This window comes from Schistocerca americana, chromosome 4 (assembly GCF_021461395.2).
Source record: "Schistocerca americana isolate TAMUIC-IGC-003095 chromosome 4, iqSchAmer2.1, whole genome shotgun sequence".
In the NCBI taxonomy this organism is placed as follows: domain Eukaryota; kingdom Metazoa; phylum Arthropoda; class Insecta; order Orthoptera; family Acrididae; genus Schistocerca; species Schistocerca americana.
Window position 1 is genome coordinate 3,357,337 of NC_060122.1, and position 22,805 is coordinate 3,380,141.

The following is a 22,805-nucleotide window of genomic DNA, read 5'->3' on the forward strand; positions in this document are numbered from 1 at the left end:
CAGCAATAGACCCTTGGAGAAAAGTCGGCTGGAGGACGATGTATTGTATCTCGACGCAATTTGAGTGTTCCATCGTCATTGGGAGGCGCTGAACGTTGCAATTAACTATCAGTTATGCGTCGGATTCGAAAATCTAGACTCATTGGAGACGGACCATAAGGTGCCCGAGGAAGCAATGTCCCCTTGGAGACCAGGCCGCCGGAGGACGATGTATTGAATCGCGACGCAATTTGAGTGCCCTATCGACATTAGGAGGCCCTGAACGTTACAATTAACTAACAGTTTTGCGTCGGACTCGAAAATGTGGAATCACCGGATATGGACCATGTGGTGCCCAAGGCAGCGATATCCCCTTGGAGACAAGTCGGTTCGATGGCGATGTATTGCATCTCGACGCAATTTGAGTGTTCCATCGTCATTAGGAGGCACTGAATGTTACAATTAACTATCAGTTTTTCGTCGGATTCGAAAATCTAGAGTCACAGGAGACGGACCATAAGGTGCCAGAGGCAGCAATATCCCCTTGGAGATCGGCCCGCTGGAGGACGATGTATTGAATCGCGACGTAATTTGAGTGCCCCATCGTCATTAGGAGGCCCTGAACGTTACAATTATCAGTTTTGCGTCGGAATCGAAAATGTAGAATCACCGGAGACTTACCATGTGGTGCCCGAGGCAGCGATATCCCCTTGGAGACAAGTCGGCTGGAGGACGATGTATTGAATCTCGACGCAATTTGAGTGTTCCATCGTCATTAGGAGGCCCTGACCGTTACTATTAACTATCAGTTTTGAGTCGGATTCTAAAATCTGGACTCACAAGAGAACGACCATAAGGTGCACGAGGCAGCAATAGACTCTTGGAGACAAGTCGGCTAAATGACGATGTATTGAATCTCGACGCAATTTGAGTGTTCCATCATCATTAGGAGGCTCTGAACGCTGCAATTAGCAGTCCGTTATGCGTCGGATTCGAAAATCTAGACTCTTTGGAGACGGACCATAAGGTGCCCGAGGAAGCAATGTCCCCTTGGAGACCAGTCCGCCGGAGGACGATGTATTGAATCGAGACGCAATTTGAGTGCCCTATCGTCATTAGGAGGCCCTGAACGTTACAATTAACTAACAGTTTTGCGTCGGATTCGAAAATGTAGAATCACCGGATATGGACCATGTGGTGCCCAAGGCAGCGATATCCCCTTGGAGACAAGTCGGTTCGAGGACGATGTATTGTATCTCGACGCAATTTGAGTGTTCCATCGTCATCAGGAGGCCCTGAACGTTACAATTATCTATCAGTTTGCGTCGGATTCGAAAATCTAGACTCACAGGGAGAACGACCAAAAGGTCCCCGAGGCAGCAATAGAACCTTGAAGACAAGTCGGCAGAAGACCATGTATTGTATCTCGGCGCAATTTGAGTGTTCCATCGTCATTAGGAGGCCCTGAACGTAGCAATTAACTATCAGTTTCGCATCGGAATCGAAAATCTAGACTCGCAGGAGAAGAACCATATGGTTCCCGAGGCAGCAATGTCCCCTTGGAGACAAGTCGGCTAGAGGACGATGAATTGAATCTCGACGCAATTTCAGGTTCCATCGTCATTAGGAGGTCCTGAACGTTACAATTAACTATCCGTTTTGCGTCGGATTCGAAAATCGAGACTCACAGGAGAACGGCCATAAGGTGCCCGAGGCAGCAATAGACCCTTGGAGAAAAGTCGGCTGGAGGACGATGTATTGAATCTCGACGCAATTTGAGTGTTCCATCGTCATTAGGAGGCCCTGAACTTTACAATTAACTATCAGTTATGCGTCTTATTCGAAATCTAGACCCACAGGAGAACGACCACACGGTGCCCGAGGCAGCAATAGACATTTGGAGAAAAGTCATCTGGAGGCCGATGTATTGAATCTCGACGCAATTTGAGTGCTCCATCGTCATTAGGAAGCCCTGAACTTTACAATTAACAATCATTTTTGCATCGGATTCGAAAATGTAGAATCACCGGAGACGGACCATGTGGTGCCCGAGGCAGCGATATCCCCTTGGAGACAAGTCGGCTGGAGGACGATGTATTGAATCTCGACGCATTTTGAGTGTTCCATCGTCATTAGGAAGCCCTGAACGTTACAATTTACTATCAGTTTCGCATCAGAATCGAAAATCTAGACTCGCAGGAGAAGAACCATATGGTGCCCGAGGCAGCAATGTCCCCTTGGAGACAAGTCGGCTGGAGGACGATGTATTGAAACTCGACGCAATTTCAGTGTTCCATCGTCATTAGGAGGCATTGAACGTTACAATTAACTATCAGTTTTGCATCGGATTTTAAAATCTAGACTCACAGGAGAACGACCTTAAGGTGCCCGAGGCAGCAATAGACCCCTGGAGACAAGTCGGCTGAATGACGATGTATTGAAATTCGACGCAATTTGAGTGTTCCATCGTCATTAGGTGGCCCTGAACGTTACAATTATCTTCAGTTTCGCGTCGGATTCGAAAATCTAGACTCACAGGAGACAGATCACAAGGACCCCGAGGCAGCAATACCCCTTGGAGACAAGTCGGCTGGAGGAAGATGTATTGAATCTCATCGCAATTTGAGTGTTCCGTCGTCATTAGGAGGCGCTGAACTTTACAATTAACTATCAGTTATGCGTTGTATTCGAAAATCTAGACCCACAGGAGAACGACCACACGGTGCCCGAGGCAGGAATAGACCCTTGGAGACAAATTGGCTGGAGGCCAATGTATTGAATCTAGAAGCAATCTGAGTGTTCCATTGTCATTAGGAGGCCCTGAACGTTACAATTAACTATCAGATTTGCGTCGGATTCGAAGATGTAGAATCACCGGAGATGGACCATGTGGTGCCCAAGGCAGCAATATCCCCTTGGAGTCAAGTCGGCTGGAGGACGATGTATGGAATCTCGACGTAATTTGAGTGTTCCATCGTCATTAGGAGGCGCTGAACGTTGCAATTAACTATCAGTTATGCGTCGGATTCGAAAATCTCGACTCATTGGAGATGGACCATAAGGTGCCAGAGGCAGCAATATCCCCTTGGAGACCAGTCCGCTGGAGGACGATGTATTGAATCGCGACGCAATTTGAGTGTTCCATCGTCATTAGGAGGCGCTGAACGTTGCAATTAACTATCAGTTATGTGTCGGATTCGAAAATCTAGACTCACAGGAGAACGACCATAAGGTGCCCGAGGCAGGAATAGACCCTTGGAGACAAATTGGCTGGAGGCCAATGTATTGAATCTAGAAGCAATCTGAGTGTTCCATTGTCATTAGGAGGCCCTGAACGTTACAATTAACTATCAGATTTGCGTCGGATTCGAAGATGTAGAATCACCGGAGATGGACCATGTGGTGCCCAAGGCAGCAATATCCCCTTGGAGTCAAGTCGGCTGGAGGACGATGTATGGAATCTCGACGCAATTTGAGTGTTCCATCGCCATTAGGAGGCGCTGAGCGTTACAGTTAACTATGAGTTATGCGTCGGATACGAAAATCAAGACTCACAGGAGAACGACCATAATGTTCCCGAGGCAGCAATAGACATTTGGCGACACGTCGGCGGAGGCCGATTAATTGAATCTCGACGCAATTTGAGTGTTACATGGTCAATTGGAGGCGCTGAACGTTGCAATTAACTATCAGTTATGCGTCGGAATCGAAAATCTAGACTCACAGGAGAACGACCATAGGGTGCCCGAGGCAGCAATAGAATCTTGGAGACAAGTCGGCAGAAGGACGATGTATTGAATCTCGAAGCAATTTGAGTGTTCCATCGTCATTAGGAGGCGCTGAACGTTGCAATTAACTGTCAGTTATGTGTCGGATTCGAAAATCAAGACTCACAGGGGAACGACCATAGGGTGCCCGAGGCAGCAATAGAATCTTGGAGACAAGTCGGCAGAAGGACGATGTATTGAATCTCGAAGCAATTTGAGTGTTCCATCGTCATTAGGAGGCCCTGAACGTTACAAATAACTATCAGTTTCGCATCGGATTCGAAAATCTAGACTCACAGGAGACGGACCATATGTTGCATGAGGCAGCAATGTCCCCTTGGAGACAAGTCGGCTTGAGGCCGATATATTGAATCTAGACGCAATTTGAGTGTTCCATCGTCATTAGGAGGCCCTGAACGTTACAATTAACTATCAGTTTTGCGTCGGGTTCAAAAGACTAGACTCACAGGAAAACGATCATAAGGTGCCCGAGGCAGCAATTGACCCATGGAGACAAGTCGGCTGGAGGACGATGTATTGGATCGTTACGCAATTTGAGTGTTCCATCGTCATTAGGAGGCAGTGAATGTTACAATTAACTATCAGTTTTTCGTCGGATCCGAAAATCTAGAGTCACAGGAGACGGACCATAAGGTGCCCGAGGCAGCAATATCCCCTTGGAGATCAGCCCGCTGGAGGACGATGTATTGAATAGCGACGTAATTTGAGTGCCCCATCGTCATTAGGAGGCCTCAACGTTACAATTAAATATCAGTTTTGCATCGGAATCGAAAATCTAGACTCGCAGGAGAAGAACCATATGGTGCCCGAGGCAGCAATGTCCCCTTGGAGACAAGTCGGCTGGAGGAAGATGTATTGAACCTCGACGCAATTTGAGTGTTCCATCGTCATTAGGAGGCCCTGAAAATTGCAATTAACTATCAGTATTGCGTCGGATTCGAAAATCTAGACTCGCAGGAGAAGAACCATATGGTGCCCGACGCAGCAATGTCCCCTTGGATACAAGTCGGCTGGAGGAAGATGTATTGAACCTCGACGCAATTTGAGTGTTCCATCGTCATTAGGAGGCCCTGAAAATTGCAATTAACTATCAGTATTGCGTCGGATTCGAAAATCGAGACTCACAGGAGAACGGCCATAAGGTGCCCGAGGCAGCAATAGACGCTTGGAGAAAAGTCGGCTGGAGGACGATGTATTGAATCTCGACGCAATTTGAGTGTTCCATCGTCATTAGGAAGCCCTGAACGTTGTAATTAACTATCAGTTATGCGTCGGATTCGAAAATCTAGACTCACTGGAGACGGACCATAAGGTGCCAGAGGGAGCAATATCCCCTTGGAGACCAGTCCGCTGGAGGACGATGTATGGAATCGCGATGCAATTTGAGTGCCCTATCGTTATTAGGAGGCCCTGAACGTTACAATTAACTATCAGTTTTGCGTCGGATTCGAAAATGTAGAATCACCTGATATGGACCATCTGGTGCCCAACCATGTGGTCTCCCCTTGGAGACAAGTCGGCTGGAGGACGATGTATTGAATCTCGACGCAATTTGAGTGTTCCATCGTCATTAGGTGGCCCTGAACATTACAATTATCTTCAGTTTCGCGTCGGATTCGAAAATCTAGACTCACAGGAGACGGATCACAAGGACCCCGAGGCAGCAATACCCCTTGGAGACAAGTCGGCTGGAGGAAGATGTATTGAACCTCGACGCAATTTGAGTGTTCCATCGTCATTAGGAGGCCCTGAAAATTGCAATTAACTAACAGTTATGAGTCGGATTCGAAAAACTAGACACACAGGAGAACGACCCTAAGGTGCCCGAGGCAGCAATAGACCCTTGGAGACAAGTCTGCTGGAGGCCCATGTATTGAATCTCAACGCAATTTGAGTGTTCCATCGTCATTAGGAGGCGCTGAACTTTACAATTAACTATCAGTTATGCGTTGTATTCGAAAATCTAGACTCACAGGAGAACGAACACACGGTGCCCGAGGCAGCAATAGACATTTGGAGACAAGTCATCTGGAGGCCGATGTATTGAATCTCGACGTAATTTGAGTGTTCCATCGTCATTAGGAGGCTCTGAACGTTGCAATTAACTATCAGTTATGCGTCGGATTCGAAAATCTCGACTCACTGGAGACGGACCATAAGGTGCCAGAGGCAGCAATATCCCCTTGGAGACCAGTCCGCTGGAGGACGATGTATTGAATCGCGACGCAATTTGAGTGCCCTATCGTCATTAGGAGGCCCTGAACGTTACAATTATCAGTTTTGCGTCCGATTCGAAAATGTAGAAACACCTGATATGGACCATGTGCTGCCCAACCATGTGGTCTCCCCTTGGAGACAAGTCGGCTGGAGGACGATGTATTGAATCTCGACGCAATTTGAGTGTTCCATCGTCATTAGGAGGCGCTGAACGTTGCAATAAACTATCAGTTATGTGTCGGATTCGAAAATCAAGACTCACAGGAGAACGACCATAGGGTGCCCGAGGCAGCTATAGAATCTTGGAGACAAGTCGGCAGAAGGACGATGTATTGAATCTCGAAGCAATTTGAGTGTTCCATCGTCATTCAGAGGCCCTGAACGTTACAAATAACTATCAGTTTCGCATCGGATTCGAAAATCTAGACTCACAGGAGACGGACCATATGTTGCATGAGGCAGCAATGCCCCCTTGGAGACAAGTCGGCTGGAGGACGATGTATTGAATCTCGACGCCATTTGAGTGTTCCATCGTCAGTAGGAGGCCCTGAACTTTACAATTAACTATCAGTTATGCGTCGTATTCGAATATCTAGACTCACAGGAGACGGAAGATATGGTGCCCGAGGCAGCAATATCCCCTTGGAGACAAGTCGGCTGGAAGACGATGTAATGAATCTCGACGCAATTTGAGTGTTCCATCGTCATTAGGAGTCGCTGAGCGTTACAATTAACTATCAGTTATGCGTCGGATACGAAAATCAAGACTCACAGTTGAACGACCATAAGGTGCACGAGGTAGCAATAGACCCTTGGTGACAAGCCGGCTGAATGATGATGTATTGAATCTCGACGCAATTTGAAAGTTCCATCGTCATTAGGAGGCCCTGAACTTTGCAATTAACTATCAGTTATGCGTCGTATTCGAAAATCTAGACTCACAGGAGAAAGAACACAAGGTGCCCGAGGCAGCAAAAGACCCTTGGAGACAAGTCTGCTGGAGGACGATGTATTGAATCGCGACGCAATTTCAGTGTTCCATCGTCTTTAGGAGGCCCTGAACTTTACAATTAACTATCAGTTATGCGTCGTATTCGAATATCTAGACTCACAGCAGAACGACCACAAGCTGCCCAAGGCAGCAATAGACATTTGGAGACAAGTCGGCTGGAGGCCGATGTATTGAATCTCGTCGCAATTTGAGTGTTACATGGTCAATAGAAGCCGCTGAACGTTGCAATTAACTATCAGTTATGCGTCCGATTCGAAAATCTGGATTCACAGGAGAACGACCATAAGGTGCCCGAGGCAGCAATAGACCCTTGGATAAAAGTCGGCTGGAGGACGATGTATTGAATCTCGACGAAATTTGAGTGTTCCATCGTCATTAGGAAGCCCTGAACTTTACAATTAACTATCCGTTATGCGTCTGATTCGAAAATCTAGACTCACAGGAGAACGACCATAAGGTGCCCGAGGCAGCAATAGACCCTTGGAGAAAAGTCGGCTTGAGGACGATGTACTGTATCTCGACGCAATTTGAGTGTTCCATCGTCATTAGGAGGCGCTGAACGTTCCAATTAACTATCAGTTATGCGTCGGATTCGAAAATCTAGACTCACAGGAGACGGACCATAAGGTGCCCGAGGAAGCAATGTCCCCTTGGAGGCCAGTCCGCTGGAGGACGATGTATTGAATCGCGACGCAATTTGAGTGCACTATCGTCAATAGGAGGACCTGAACGTTACAATTAACTATCAGTTTTGCGTCGGATTCGAAAATGTAGAATCACCGGATATGGACCATGTGGTGCCCAAGGCTGCGATATCCCCTTGGAGACAAGTCGGTTCGAGGACGATGTATTGTATCTCGACGCAATTTGAGTGTTCCATCGTCATCAGGAGGCCCTGAACTTTACAATTATCTATCAGTTTGCGTCGGATTCGAAAATCGAGACTCACAGGAGAACGGCCATAAGGTGCCAGAGGGAGCAATATCCCCTTGGAGACCAGTCCGCTAGAGGACGATGTATGGAATCGCGATGCAATTTGAGTGCCCTATCGTTATTAGGAGGCCCTGAACGTTACAATTAACTATCAGTTTTGCGTCGGATTCGAAAATGTAGAATCACCTGATATGGACCATCTGGTGCCCAACCATGTGGTCTCCCCTTGGAGACAAGTCGGCTGGAGGACGATGTATTGAATCTCGACGCAATTTGAGTGTTCCATCGTCATTAGGTGGCCCTGAACATTACAATTATCTTCAGTTTCGCGTCGGATTCGAAAATCTAGACTCACAGGAGACGGATCACAAGGACCCCGAGGCAGCAATACCCCTTGGAGACAAGTCGGCTGGAGGAAGATGTATTGAACCTCGACGCAATTTGAGTGTTCCATCGTCATTAGGAGGCCCTGAAAATTGCAATTAACTAACAGTTATGCGTCGGATTCGAAAAACTAGACACACAGGACAACGACCATAAGGTGCCCGAGGCAGCAATACACCCTTGGAGACAAGTCTGCTGGAGGCCGATGTATTGAATCTCAACGCAATTTGAGTGTTCCATCGTCATTAGGAGGCGCTGAACTTTACAATTAACTATCAGTTATGCGTCGGATTCGAAAATCTCGGCTCACTGGAGACGGACCATAAGGTGCCAGAGGCAGCAATATCCCCTTGGAGACCAGTCCGCTGGAGGACGATGTATTGAATAGCGACGCAATTTGAGTGCCCTATCGTCATTAGGAGGCCCTGAACGTTACAATTATCAGTTTTGCGTCGGATTCGAAAATGTAGAAACACCTGATATGGACCATGTGCTGCCCAACCATATGGTCTCCCCTTGGAGACAAGTCGGCTGGAGGACGATGTATTGAATCTCGACGCAATTTGAGTGTTCCATCGTCATTAGGAGGCGCTGAACGTTGCAATTAACAATCAGTTATGTGTCGGATTCGAAAATCAAGACTCACAGGAGAACGACCACAGGGTGCCCGAGGCAGCAATAGAATCTTGGAGACAAGTCGGCAGAAGGACGATGTATTGAATCTCGAAGCAATTTGAGTGTTCCATCGTCATTCAGAGGCCCTGAACGTTACAAATAACTATCAGTTTCGCATCGGATTCGGAAATCTAGACTCACAGGAGACGGAACATATGTTGCATGAGGCAGCAATGCCCCCTTGGAGACAAGTCGGCTGGAGGACGATGTATTGAATCTCGACGCAATTTGAGTGTTCCATCGTCATTAGGAGGCCCTGAACGTTACAATTAACTATCAGTTTCGCATCGGAATCGAAAATCTAGACTCACAGGAGACGGAAGATATGGTGCCCGAGGCAGCAATATCCCCTTGGAGACAAGTCGGCTGGAAGACGATGTAATGAATCTCGACGCAATTTGAGTGTTCCATCGTCATTAGGGGGCGCTGAGCGTTACAATTAACTATCAGTTATGCGTCGGATACGAAAATCAAGACTCACAGTTGAACGACCATAAGGTGCCCCAGGCAGCAAAAGACCCTTGGAGACAAGTCTGCTGGAGGACGATGTATTGAATCGCGACGCAATTTCAGTGTTCCATCGTCTTTAGGAGGCCCTGAACTTTAAAATTAACTATCAGTTATGCGTCGTTTCGAATATCTAGACTCACAGCAGAACGACCACAAGCTGCCCAAGGCAGCAATAGACATTTGGAGACAAGTCGGCTGGAGGCCGATGTATTGAATCTCGTCGCAATTTGAGTGTTACATGGTCAATAGGAGGCGCTGAACGTTGCAATTAACTATCAGTTATGCGTCCGATTCGAAAATCTGGATTCACAGGAGAACGACCATAAGGTGCCCGAGGCAGCAATAGACCCTTGGATAAAAGTCGGCATGAGGATGATGTATTGAATCTCGACGAAATTTGAGTGTTCCATCGTCATTAGGAAGCCCTGAACTTTACAATTAACTATCCGTTATGCGTCTGATTCGAAAATCTAGACTCACAGGAGTACGACCATAAGGTGCCCAAGGCTGCGATATCCCCTTGGAGACAAGTCGGTTCGAGGACGATGTATTGTATCTCGACGCAATTTGAGTGTTCCATCGTCATTAGGAGGCCCTGAACTTTACAATTATCTATCAGTTTGCGTCGGATTCGAAAATCTAGACTCACAGGAGAACGACCAAAAGGTCCCCGAGGCAGCAATAGAACCTTGGAGACAAGTCGGCAGAAGGACGATGTATTGAATCTCGACGCAATTTGAGTGTTCCATCGTCATTAGGAGGCCCTGAACGTTACAATTAACTATCAGTTTCGCATCGGAATCGAATATCTAGACTCGCAGGAGAAGAACCATATGGAACCCGAGGCAGCAATGTCCCCTTGGAGACAAGTCGGCTGGAGGACTATGTATTGAATCTCGACGCAATTTCAGTGTTCCATCGTCATTAGAAGGCCCAGAACGTTACAATTAACTATCAGTTTTGCGTTGGATTCTAAAATCTAGACTCACAGGAGATCGACCTTAAGGTGCCCGAGGCTGCAATGGACCCTTGGAGACAAGTCGGCTGGAGGACGATGTATTGAATCTCGACGCAATTTCAGTGTCCCATCGTCATTAGGAGGCCCTGAACGTTACAATTAACTACAAGTTATGCGTCTGATTTGTTAATCTGGACTCACAGGGAACGGACCACATGAAGCCCGAGGCAGCAATGTCCCCTTGCGACAAGTCTGCTGGAGGACGATGTATTGAATCTCGACGCAATTTGAGTGTTCCATCATCATTAGGAGGCTCTGAACGCTGCAATTAGCAGTCCGTTTTGCGTCGGATTCGAATATCTGGACTCACAGGAGAACAACGATAAGGTGCCCGAGGCAGGAATAGACCCTTGGAGAGAAAACGGCTGGAGGGCGATGTATTGAATATCGTCACCAATTGAGTGTTCCATCGTCATTAGGAGGCGCTGAGCGTTACAATTAACTATCCGTTATGCGTCTGATTCGAAAATCTAGACTCACAGGAGTACGTCCATTAAGTGCCCGAGGCAGCAATAGACCCTTGGAGAAAAGTTGGTTGGAGGACGATGTATTGTATCACGCCGCAATTTGAGTGTTCCATCGTCATTAGGAGGCACTGAAAATTGCAATTAACTATCAGTTATGCGTCGGATTCGAAAATCTAGACTCACTGGAGACGGACCATAAGGTGCCTGAGGAAGCAATGTCCCCTTGGAGACCAGTCCGCTGGAGGACGATGTATTGAAGCGCGACGCAATTTGAGTGCCCTATCGTCATTAGGAGGCCCTGAACGTTACAATTAACTATCAGTTATGCGTCGGATTCGAAAATGCAGAATCACCGTGTATGGACCATGTGGTGCCCAAGGCAGCGATATCCCCTTGGAGACAAGTCGGTTCGAGGACGATGTATTGTATCTCGACGCAATTTGAGTGTTCCATCGTCGTTAGGAGGCCCTGAACGTTACAATTATCTATCATTTTGCGTCGGATTCGAAAATCTAGAGTCACAGGAGAACGACCAAAAGGTCCCCGAGGCAGCAATAGAACCTTGAAGACAAGTCGGCAGAAGGACGATGTATTGTGTCTCGACGCAATTTGAGTGTTCCATCGTCATTAGGAGGCGCTGAACGTTGAAATTAACTATCAGTTATGCGTCGGATTCGAAAATCTAGACTCACTGGAGACGGACCATAAGGTGCCCGAGGAAGAATGTCCCCTTGGAGACCAGTCCGCTGGAGGACGATGTATTGAATGGCGACGTAATTTGAGTGCCCTATCGTCATTAGGAGGCCCTGAACGTTACAATTAACTATCAGTTTTGCGTCGGATTCGAAAATGTAGAATCACCGGATTTGGACCATGTGGTGCCCAAGGCAGCGATATCCCCTTGGAGACAAGTCGGTTCGAGGACGATGTATTGTATCTCGACTTAATTTGAGTGTTCCATCGTCATTAGGAGGCCCTGAACGTTACAATTAACTATCAGTTTTGCGTCGGATTCTAAAATCTAGACTCACAGGAGAACGACCTTAAGGTGCCCGAGGTAGCAATAGACACTTGGAGACAAGTCGGCTGAATGACGATGTATTGAAATTCGACGCAATTTGAGTGTTCCATCGTCATTAGGAGGCCCTGAAGATTACAATTAACTAACAGTTTCGCTTCGGAATCGAAAATCTAGACTCGCAGGAGAAGAACCATATGGTGCCCGAGGCAGCAATGTCCCCTTGGAGACAAGTCGGCTGGAGGACGATGTATAGAATCTCGACGCAATTTGAGGTTCCATCGTTATTAGGAGGCCCTGAACGTTACAATTAACTATCAGTTTTCCGTCGGTTTCGAAAATCGAGACTCACAGGAGAACGGCCATAAGGTGCCCGAGGCAGCAATAGACCCTTGGAGACAAGTCATCTGGAGGCCGATATATTGCATCTCGACGTAATTTGAGTGTTCCATCGTCATTAGGAGGCGCTGAACGTTGCAATTAACTATCAGTTATGCGTCGGATTCGAAAATGTAGAATATCCTGATATGGACCATGTGCTGCCCAACCATGTGGTCTCCCCTTGGAGACAAGTCGGCTGGAGGACGATGTATTGTATCTCGACGAAATTTGAGTGTTCCATCGTCATTAGGAGGCCCTGAACATTACAATTAACTATCAGTATAGCATCGGATTCGAAAATCTAGACTCACAGGAGATGGACGATATGGTGCCCGAGGCAGCAATATCCCCGTGGAGACAAGTCGGCTGGAGGACGATGTATTGAATCTCGTCGCAATTTGAGTGTTCCATCGTCATTAGGAGGCGCTGAAAGTTGCAATTAACTATCAGTTATGCGTCGGATTCGAAAATCTAGACTCACAGGAGAACGACCATAAGGAGCCCGAGGCAGGACTATACCCTTGGAGACAAATTGGCTGGAGGTCAATGTATTGTATCTCGAAGCAATCTGATTGTTCCATCGTCATTAGGAGGCCCTGAACGTTACAATTAACTATCAGTTTTGCGTCGGATCAGAAAATGTAGTATCACCGGAGATGGACCATGTGGTGCCCAAGGCAGCAATATCCCCTTGGAGACAAGTCGGCTGGAGGACGATATATTGAATCTCGACGCAATTTGAGTGTTCCATCGCCATTAGGAGGCGCTGAGCATTACAGTTAACTATGAGTTATGCGTCGGATACGAAAATCAAGACTCACAGGAGAACGACCATAAGGTGCCCGAGGCAGCAATAGACCCTTGGAGACAAGTCTGCTGGAGGACGATGTATTGATTCGCGACGCAATTTCAGCGTTCCATCGTCTTTAGGAGGCCATGAACTTTACAATTAACTATCAGTTATGCGTCGTATTCGAAAATCTAGACTCACAGGAGAACGACCACAAGCTGCCCGAGGCAGCAATAGACAGTTGGAGACATGTCGGCTGGAGGCCGATTAATTGAATCTCGACGCTATTTGAGTGTTACATGTTCAATTGGAGGCGCTGAACTTTGCAATTAACTATCAGTTATGCGTCGGATTCGAAAATCTTGACTCACAGGAGAACGTCCATAAGGTGCCCGAGGCAGCAATAGAACCTTGGAGACAAGTCGGCAGAAGGACGATGTATTGAATCTCGAAGCAATTTGAGTGTTCCATCGTCATTCAGAGGCCCTGAACGTTACAAATAACTATCAGTTTCGCATCGGATTCGAAAATCTAGACTCACAGGAGACAGACCATATGTTGCAAGAGGCAGCAATGTCCCCTTGGAGACAAGTCGGCTCGAGGCCGACATATTGACTCTCGACGCAATTTGAGTGTTCCATCGTCATTAGGAGGCCCTGAACGTTACAATTAACTATCAGTTTTGCGTCGGGTTCGAAAGTCTAGACTCACAGGAAAACGATCATAAGGTGCCCGAGGCAGCAATTGACCCTTGGAGACAAGTCGGCTGGAGGACGATGTATTGGATCGTTACACAATTTGAGTGTTCCATCGTCATTAGGAGGCACTGAATGTTACAATGAACTATCAGTTGTTCGTCGGATTCGAAAATCTAGAGTCGCAGGAGACGGACCATAAGGTGCCCGAGGCAGCAATATCCCCTTGGAGATCAGCCCGCTGGAGGACGACTTATTGAATCGCGACGTAATTCGAGTGCCCCATCGTCATTAGGAGGCCCTGAACGTTACAATTTACTATCAATTTTGCGTCGGATTCGAAAATGTAGAATCACCGGAGACGGACCATGTGGGGCCCGAGGCAACGATAACCCCTTGGAGACAAGTCGGCTGGAGGACGATGTATTGAATCTCAACGCAATTTGAGTGTTCCATCGTCAATAGGAAGCCCTGAACTTTACAATTAACTATCAGTTATGCGTCGGATTCGAAAATCTAGACTCACAGGAAAACGAACACAAGGTGCCCGAGGCAGCAATAGACATTTGGAGACAAGTCGGCTGGAGGCCGATGTATTGAATCTCGACGCAATTTCAGTGTTCCATCGTCATTAGGAAGCGCTGAACGTTGCAATTAACTAACAGTTATGCGTCGGATTCGAAAAACTAGACTCACAGAAGAACGACCATAAGGTGCCCGAGGCAGCAATAGACCCTTGGAGACAAGTCTGCTGGAGGCCGATGTACTGAATCTCGACGCAATTTGAGTGTTCCATCGTCATTAGGAGGCCATGAACTTTACAATTAACTATCAGTTATGCGTCGTATTCGAAAATCTAGACTCACAGGAGAACGACCACAAGGTGCCCGAGGCAGCAATTGACATCTGGAGACAAGTCATCTGGTGGCCGATGTATTGAATCTCGACGCAATTTGAGTGTTCCATCGTCATTAGGAGGCCCTGAACGCACAATTAACTATCACTTTCGCATCGGAATTGGAAATCTAGACTCACAGGAAAAGGACCATATGGTGCCCGGGGCAGCAATGTCCCCTTGCAGACAAGTCGGCTGGAGGACGATGTATTGAATCTCGACGCAATTTGAGTGTTCCATCGTCGTTAGGAGGCCCTGAATGTTACAATTAACTATCAGTTTTGCGTTGGATTCTAAAATCTAGACTCACAGGAGAACGACAATAAGGTGCCCGAGGGAGCAATATACGCTTGGAGACAAGTCGGCTGAAGGAAGATGTATTGAATCTCGACGCAATTTGAGTGTTCCATCGTCATTAGGAAGTCCTGAACGTTACAATTAACTAACAGTTTTGCGTCGGATACGAAATTCTAGACTCACAGGAGAAGGAATATATGGTGCCCGTGGCAGCAATATCCCCTTAGGGACAAGTCGGCTGGAGGACGATGTATTGAATCTCGACTCAATTTGAGTGTTCCATCATCATTAGGAGGCTCTGAACGTTTCAATTAGCAGTCCGTTTTGCGTCGGATTCGAATACCTGGACTCACAGGAGAACGACGATAAGGTGCCCGAGGCAGGAATAGACCCTTGGAGACAAGTCGGCTTGAGGACGATGTATTGAATGTCGACGCAATTTGAGTGTTCCATCGTCATTAGGAGAAGCTGAACGTTGCAATTAACTATCAGTTACGCGTCGGATTAAAAAATCTAGACTCACTGGAGACGGACCATAAGGTGCCCGAGGCAGCAATATCCCCTTGGAGTCCAGTCCGCTGGAGGACGATGTATTGAACGCGACGGAATTTGAGTGCCCTATCGTCATTAGGAGGCCCTGTACGTTACAATTAACTATCAGTTATGCGTCGTATTCGAAAATCTAGACTCACAGGAGAACGACCACAAGGTGCCCGAGGCAGCAATAGACATATGGAGACAAGTCGGCTGGAGGACGATGTATTGAATCTCGACTCAATTTGAGTGTTCCATCATCATTAGGAGGCTCTGAACGTTTCAATTAGCAGTCCGTTTTGCGTCGGATTCGAATACCTGGACTCACAGGAGAACGACGATAAGGTGCCCGAGGTAGCAATAGCCCCTTGGAGACAAGTCTGCTGGAGGACGATGTATTGAATCGCGACGCAATTTCAGAGTTCCATCGTCTTTAGGAGGCGCTGAGCGTTACGGTTAACTATCAGTTGTGCGTCGGATTCGAAAATCTGGATTCACTGGAGTACGACCACAAGGTGCCCGAGGCAGCAATAGACATTTGGAGACACGTCGGCTGAAGGACGACGTAATGAATCTCGACGCAATTTGAGTGTTCCATCGTCATTAGGAGGCCATGAACTTTACAATTAACTATCAGTTATGCGTCGTATTCGAAAATCTAGACTCACAGGAGAACGACCACAAGGTGCCCGAGGCAGCAATTGACATCTGGAGACAAGTCATCTGGTGGCCGATGTATTGAATCTCGACGCAATTTGAGTGTTCAAACGTCATTAGGAGACGCTGAACGTTGTAATTAACTATCAGTTATGCGTCGGATACGAAAATCTAGACTCACTGGAGACGGACCATAAGGTGCCAGAGGGAGCAAAATCCCCTTGGAGACCAGTCCGCTGGAGGACGATGTATTGAATCGCGATGCAATTTGAGTGCCCTATCGTCATTAGGAGGCCCTAAACGTTACAATTAACGAACAGTTTTGCGTCGGATTCGAAAATGTAGAATCACCTGATATGGACCATGTGGTACCCAACCATGTGGTTTCCCCTTGGAGACAAGTCGGCTGGAGGCCGATGTATTGAATCTCGACGCAATTTGAGTGTTACATGGTCAATAGGAGGCGCTGAACGTTGCAATTAACTATCAGTTATGCGTCGGATTCGAAAATCTAGACTCACGGAAGGACGACCATAGGGTGCCCGAGGCAGCAATAGAACCTTGGAGACAAGTCGGCAGAAGGACGATGTATTGAATCCCGAAGCAATTTGAGTGTTCCATCGTCATTAGGAGGCCTGAACGTTACAAATAACTATCAATTTTGCGTCGCGTTCGAAAGTCTGGACTCACAGGCAAACGAACATAAGGTGCCCGAGGTAGCAATAGACCCTTGGAGACAAGTCTGCTGGAGGGCGATGTATTGAATCGCGACGCAATTTCAGAGTTCCATCGTCTTTAGGAGGCGCTGAGCGTTACGGTTACCTATCAGTTATGCGTCGGATTCGAAAATCTGGATTCACGGGAGAACGGCCATAAGGTGCCCGAGGCAGCAATAGACCCTTGGATAAAACTCGGCTGGTGGACGATGTATTGAATCTCGACGAAATTTGAGTGTTCCATCGTCATTAGGAAGCCGTGAATTTTACAATTAACTATCAGTTATGCGTCGTATTCGAAAATCTGGACTCACAGGAGAACGACCACAAGGTGCCCGAGGCAGCAATAGACATTTGGAGACCAGTCCGCTGGAGGACGATGTATTGAACGCGACGCAATTTGAGTGCCCTATCGTCATTAGGAGGCCCTGAACGTTACAATTAACTATCAGTTATGCGTCGGATTCGAAAATCTAGACTCATAGGAGAACGACCACAAGGTGCCCGAGGAAGCAATAGACATATGGAGACAAGTCAGCTGGAGGACGATGTATTGAATCTCGACGCAATTTGAGTGTTCCATCGTCATTAGGAGGCCCTGAACGCACAATTAACTATCACTTTCGCATCGGAATTGGAAATCTAGACTCACAGGAAAAGGACCATATGGTGCCCGGGGCAGCAATGTCCCCTTGCAGACAAGTCGGCTGGAGGACGATGTATTGAATCTCGACGCAATTTGAGTGTTCCATCGTCGTTAGGAGGCCCTGAATGTTACAATTAACTATCAGTTTTGCGTTGGATTCTAAAATCTAGACTCACAGGAGAACGACAATAAGGTGCCCGAGGGAGCAATATACGCTTGGAGACAAGTCGGCTGAAGGAAGATGTATTGAATCTCGACGCAATTTGAGTGTTCCATCGTCATTAGGAAGTCCTGAACGTTACAATTAACTAACAGTTTTGCGTCGGATACGAAATTCTAGACTCACAGGAGAAGGAATATATGGTGCCCGTGGCAGCAATATCCCCTTGGAGACAAGTCGGCTGGAGGACGATGTATTGAATCTCGACTCAATTTGAGTGTTCCATCATCATTAGGAGGCTCTGAACGTTTCAATTAGCAGTCCGTTTTGCGTCGGATTCGAATACCTGGACTCACAGGAGAACGACGATAAGGTGCCCGAGGCAGGAATAGCCCCTTGGAGACAAGTCTGCTGGAGGACGATGTATTGAATCGCGACGCAATTTCAGAGTTCCATCGTCTTTAGGAGGCGCTGAGCGTTACGGTTAACTATCAGTTGTGCGTCGGATTCGAAAATCTGGATTCACTGGAGAACGACCACAAGGTTCCCGAGGCAGCAATAGACATTTGGAGACAAGTCGGCTGAAGGACGACGTAATGAATCTCAACGCAATTTGAGTGTTCCATCGTCATTAGGAGGCCCTGAAAGTTATAATTAACTATCAGTTTCGCATCGGAATCGAAAATCTAGACTCACAGGAGAAGAACCATATGGTGCCCGAGGCAGCAATGTCCCCTTGGAGACAAGTCGGCTGGAGGAGGATGTATTGATTCTCGACGCAATTTGAGTGTTCCATCGTCATTAAGATGCCCTGAACGTTACAATTAACTATCAGTTTTGCGTCGGTTTCTAAAATCTAGAGTCACAGGAGAACGACCATAAGGTGCCCGAGGCACCAAAATCCCCATGAAGGAAATTGGCTGAATGACGACGTATTGGATCTCGACGCAATTTGAGTGTTGCATCGTCATTAGGATGCCCTGAACGTTACAATTAACAATCAGTTTCGCGTCGGATTCGAAAATCTAGATTCACAGGAGATGGACCATGTGGTGCACAAGGCAGCGATATCCCCTTGGAGACAAGTCGGCTGGAGGACGATGTATTGAGTCTCGACGCAATTTGAGTGTTCCATCGTCATTAAGATGCCCTGAACTTGACAATTAACTATCGGTTTTGCGTGAGTTTCTAAAATCTAGAGTCACAGGAGAACGACCATATGGTGCCCGAGCCAGCAATAGACATTTGGAGACAAGGCGCCTGGAGGCCGATGTATTGAATCTCGACGCAATTTGAGTGTTCCATCGTCATTAATAGGCCCTGAACGTTACAATTAACTATCAGTTTCGCATCGGAATCGGAAATCTACACTCACAGGAAAAGAACCATATGGTGCCCGAGGCAGCAACGTCCCCTTAGAGACAAGTCGGCTTGAGGACGATGTATTGAATCTCGACCTAATTTGAGTGTTCCATCGTCTTTAGGAGGCGCTGAGCGTTACAGTTAACTATCAGTTATCCGTCGGATTCGAAAATCTAGATTCACAGGAGAACGACCATAAGGTGCCCGAGGCAGCAACAGACCCTTGGAGAAAAGTCGGCTGGAGGACGATGTATTGAATCTCGACGAAATTTGAGTGTTGCATCGTCATTAGGAGGCCCTTAACTTTACAATTAACTATCAGTTATGCGTCGTATTCGAAAATCTAGACTCACAGGAGAACGACCACAAGGTGCCCGAGGCAGCAATAGACATTTGGAGACAAGTCGGCTTGAGGCCGATGTATTGAATCTCGACGCAATTTGAGTGTTCCATTGTCATTAGGAGGCACTGAACGTTGCAATTAACTATCAGTTATGCGTCGGATTCGAAAATCTAGACTCACTGGAGACGGACCATAAGGTGCCCGAGGCAGCAATATCCCCTTGGAGACCAGTCCGCTGGAGGACGATGTATTGAACGCGACGCTATTTGAGAGCCCTATCGTCATTAGGAGGCCCTGAACGTTACAATTAACAATCAGTTATGCGTCGGATTCGAAAATGTAGACTCACAGGAGAACGACCACAAGGTGCCCGAGGAGGCAATAGACTTTTGGAGACAAGTCGGCTGGAGGACGATGTATTGAATCTCGACGCAATTTGAGTGTTCCATCGTCATTAGGAGGCCCTGAACGTTACAATTAACTATCAGTTTCGCATCGGAATCGGAAATCTAGACTCACAGGAAAAGGACCGTAGGGTGCCAGAGGCAGCAATGTCCATTTGGAGACAAGTCGGCTGGAGGACGATGTATTGAATCTCGACGCAATTTGAGTGTTCCATCTTCATTAGGAGGCCCTGAATGTTACAATTAACTATCAGTTTTGCGTCGGATTCTAAAATCTAGACTCACAGGAGAACGACCATAAGGTGCCCGAGGGAGCAATATACGCTTAGAGACAAGTCGGCTGAAGGAAGATGTATTGAATCTCGACACAATTTGAGTGTTCCATCGTCATTAGGAAGTCCTGAACGTTACAATTAACTAACAGTTTTGCGTCGGATTCGAAATTCTAGACTAACAGGAGAAGGACTATATGGTGCTCGAGGCAGCAATATCCCCTTGGAGACAAGTCGGCTGGAGGACGATGTATTGAATCTCGACTCAATTTGAGTGTTCCATCATCATTAGGAGGCTCTGAACGTTTCAATTAGCAGTCCGTTTTGCGTCGGATTCGAATATCTGGACTCACAGGAGGACGACGATAAGGTGCCCGAGGCAGGAATACACCCTTGGAGACAAGTCGGCTTGAGGACGATGTATTGAATCTCGACGCAATTTGAGTGTTCCATCTTCATTAGGAGGCGCTGAGCGTTACAGTTAACTATCAGTTATGCGTCGTATTCGAAAATCTAGACTCACAGGAGAACGACCACAAGGTGCCCGAGGCAGCAATAGACATTTGGAGACAGGTCGGCTGGAGGCCGATGTATTGAGTCTCGACACAATTAGAGTGTTCCATCGTCATTAGGAGGCGCTGAACGTTGCAATTAACTATCAGTTACGCGTCGGATTCGAAAATCTAGACTCACAGGAGAACGACCACAAGGTGCCCGAGGAAGCAATAGACATTTGGAGACAAGTCGGCTGGAGGACGATGTGTTGAATCTCGACGCAATTTGAGTGTTCCATCGTCACTAGGAGGCGCTGAGCGTTACAGTTCACTATCGGTTATGCGTCGGATTTGAAAATCTAGACTCACAGGAGAACGTCCGTAAGGTGACCGAGGCAGCAATAGACCCTTGGAGACTAGTCGGCTGGAGGCCGATGTATTTTATCTCGACGCAATTTGAGTGTTCCATCGTCATTAGGAGACCCTGAACTTTACAATTAACTATCAGTTATGCGTCGGATTCGAAAATCTAGACTTACAGGAGAACGATCACAAGGTGCCCGAGGAAGCAATAGACATTTGGAGTCAAGTCGGCTGGAGGCCGATGTATTGAGTCTTGACGCAATTTGAGTGTTCCATCGTCATTAGGAGACGCTGAACATTGCAATTAACTATCAGTTATGCGTCGGATTCGAAAATCTAGACTCACAGGAGAACGACCACAAGGTGCCCGAGGCAGGAGTAGACCGTTGGAGACAAGTCGGCTGGAGGCCAATGTTTTGAATCTCGACGCAATTGGAGTGTTCCATCGTCATTAGGAGGCCCTGAACGTTACAATTAAGTATCAGTTTTGCGTCGGATTCGAAAATGTAGAATCACCGGAGATGGACCATGTTGTGCCCAAGGCAGCAATATCCCCTTGGAGACAAGTCGGCTGGAGGACGATGTATGGATCTCGACCCAATTTGAGTGTTCCATCGTCATTAGGAGGCCCTGAACGTTACAATTAACTATCAGTTTCGCATCGGAATCGAATATCTAGACTCGCAGGAGAAGAACCATATGGTACCCGAGGCAGCAATGTCCCCTTGTAGACAAGTCGGCTGGAGGACTATGTATTGAATCTCGACGCAATTTCAGTGTTCCATCGTCATTAGAAGGCCCAGAACGTTACAATTAACTATCAGTTTTGCGTTGGATTCTAAAATCTAGACTCACAGGAGAACGACCTTAAGGTGCCCGAGGCTGCAATGGACCCTTGGAGACAAGTCGGCTGGAGGACGATGTTTTGAATCTCGACGCAATTTCAGTGTCTCATCGTCATTAGGAGGCCCTGAATGTTACAATTAACTACAAGTTATGCGTCTGATTTGTTAATCTAGACTCACAGGGAACGGACACATGAAGCCCGAGGCAGCAATGTCCCCTTGCGACAAGTCGGCTGGAGGACGATGTATTGAATCTCGACGCAATTTGAGTGTTCCATCGTCATTAGGAGGCCCTGACTGTTACTATTAACTATCAGTTTTGCGTCGGATTCTAAATCTAGACTCACAAGAGAACGACCATAAAGTGCACGAGGCAGCAATAGACTCTGGAGACAAGTCAGCTGAATGACGATGTATTGAATCTCGACGCAATTTGAGTGTTCCATCACCATTAGGAGGCTCTGAACGCTGCAATTAGCAGTCCGTTTTGCGTCGGATTCGAATATCTGGACTCACAGGAGAACAACGATAAGGTGCCCGTGGCGGGAATAGACCCTTGGAGAGAAAACGGCTTGAGGGCGATGTATTCAATATCGTCACCAATTGAGTGTTCCATCGTCACTAGGAGGCGCTGAGCGTTACAATTAACTATCCGTTATGCGTCTGATTCGAAAATCTAGACTCACAGGAGTACGTCCATAAGGTGCCCGAGGCAGCAATAGACCCTTGGAGAAAAGTCGGCTGGAGGACGATGTATTGTATCTCGCCGCAATTTGAGTGTTCCATCGTCATTAGGAGGCGCTGAAAATTGCAATTAACTATCAGTATTGCGTCGGATTCGAAAATATAGACTCACTGGAGACGGACCATAAGGTGCCTGAGGAAGCAATGTCCCTTGGAGACCAGTCCGCTGGAGGACGATGTATTGAAGCGCGACGCAATTTGAGTGC